Raw genomic sequence first — 2,490 nt, 5'->3', positions numbered from 1 at the left:
AAAACGCTTCTAAAATAAGGGGCAACTTAATTTTTTGAAGAAAGTTGAACTATCAAACCAATGTGGAACACCGGAAGCTCGAGAATTACGGCGCAGGATAAATACAGAAAAGAAGAGAAAGGCCAACCAGCGCTGCAATCAGTCACGGTGATACGCAAAACTGGCTGAAGAAAATAAGGAGCGACAGAATGTACGGTAGCAACATTGTGGTGATAGCAAATAAATGTATAAAAGTAGACAGGAATCAGAGAGCCAAAAGGTGAGCATACAGAAAACTAAAGGTATGGACGTCGCAGGAAATAAAGAGGTGGGGATAAAAAGAAGGGCCGAGAGATAAGTTGGCATTTTGCCGAGATTGGCACTGCCCAATGCACCCATTTATTTTAGGCTCATCCCGACTGGCTGACGTTTTTGGGTCACCTTCGCCGGTGACTTGCCATTTGGCAAGGTGCCAAATGCATCGGAATTTTCGGTCATGGACTAGGAGTAAAAGGATGTCACCGAAGCGGTGAGACTTTCAAAGCAGGAAACAAAAGTAGAATAATCTTCCGCGCGCAAAGAACTGATGTGCCCTAGGAAACTAGCTGCTTCACAATATATCCTGCAGAAGTACGTCGGAGGGGAGAAAGATCTCTTGTGCTTTCGTAATTAGAAAAATGTATGACTTAATATTATTCATAACTTTTACGTTATGACCGTGCTGAGTACATTTGCGCGTCTACGCTACGTCGGACTATAAAGTGGCCTTTAAAAGATTGGGCGCCGAGCCCGAGTATCGTCCCGATACTCGGGGTCGGCTAAGTTTGGCTAAGAACCAGCCATGTCAAACCAAGTTAATCAATGTTAGAACTAAGAATCAGCCAAGCCAAACCAAGTTAAGCAAAGGAAAGCAAAGTTAAATCTAGGGGAGGGCCACCAGCTGCGCAGTCTTCGCACCACTTATCCTGAAGCAGGACCCTAATTTCTTTACTAGACGTTCAAATAAAAACGGATAAAAAGTTGTAAATAGCGATGTATGTTTTTTAGTTTTGTCACAATATTTCTGCAAGTAACTCTCACTGTGATTTGAGCCTGTCAGTAATGTATTTCTGTTCTTTTTTTATGTGCGCCAACATGCAGTCATGAAATCAATTCCCTATATTCTGTGACTCAAAAGCAGCCCTACAATCACTCTTCTCAGCTCTGCGCCGCAGCCCACATGAACCATTGGAAGCAGAGATAAGAATTACACTACCATCAAGCGGTGGACACGGGCCACGATATTGTAATTCTGGTAATGAATGTGCCGACAAAGCTGCCCGTGAGGCGCATGGAGGATATGGAAGAACCTCAATACCTGTAGAGAGTTATAGTTCAGCGAGCGGGTTTACTGGCCAGCGGAGACGCAACTGCGTAAGTGCCGTACGCTGGGGCGGGCGGCTCGCTCCACTGGTTTCCTCGGCGGAGCGTGTGCAGCAGACCGGCGTTTTTGCGAAACAAACATGGCGACTACGCGCAGGAACAGCATTGACATGGCGTCGTCTTCAAAGCGGCGCTGGCTTGCTTGCAGGCGAAAAAGCCTCTGGGGTGTTTCACCACTGAAGAGGACTTCTGTATCCTGCGAGAGGTTTCATCAACGAGGCCATTTGGCGACGATTTGAAGTGGATTACGGGATCGAGAACCTGAACGGAGCGCTTGGCCGCGAGCTGTTGCTAACTCGAACCTTGTTCGACAGGTGGCGCAGCAAAGCGCTCAGCTCTAAAGTCACTGGAGCATAGAAAGTACGGAAACCCTTTTCACTTCGCGCCGCGCCGCCGATTGGTCAGTTGCCGTCAGGTGGTCAGTTTCCGCCATAGATTGTGCACGCCGCGCCGGAGCGGACATGCAGACAAAGGCATCGCTCACACACGCTGCGCGTGTGAGCCCTCGGCGAGGTCAGATTTTGCGTTTTGTCTAATTTAGGGCATATGTAACTTTCGTAGACTTAGAACACAACGAAAGGAAACGCCCGGGTGCTGCGCTTTCGAGTGCAGCAACCACCAGGAGCCCGGGAAAGCGCTTTTCGCGATACCAATTAAGCGGAAAGAGCGACAGCAAGCGCTGTGCTATCTGGCTGTACCAAATAATGCGCGACAATTTCACTCCGACTCCGTGAACTTGATGATATCGCAAAGCTGAGAGACTTTGCGGTATCATCAAGCTGCGTAAAGGCAATGATGTGATCGAAAAGCTTCTTGATCTGACGCGCTTGCTTTGTAGACGGTGGTTTGCCTTGCGCAAACAAAGGGAGGAGATGCTCAGAAATATGCATAAACGAGCAAAAGGCCGCTCGAAGAGCGTCGGAATGCAGACGGCTGTGTAAAAAAACAACACAATGCAGTGAGAAAACCACTACAATAAATATCTATCGACCTGCCAATGTCGAATATTAAAATATACATTTGCTAGTGTGTAGCTCTTTATTACTGTTTAAAACAACGAGAACGCGACTTAGACAACTCTGTTTTAGT

The sequence above is a fragment of the Dermacentor silvarum genome, chromosome 2, assembly GCF_013339745.2.
Source record: "Dermacentor silvarum isolate Dsil-2018 chromosome 2, BIME_Dsil_1.4, whole genome shotgun sequence".
Classification (NCBI taxonomy): Eukaryota; Metazoa; Arthropoda; class Arachnida; order Ixodida; family Ixodidae; genus Dermacentor; species Dermacentor silvarum.
Note: the sequence above shows the minus strand (reverse complement) of the source record.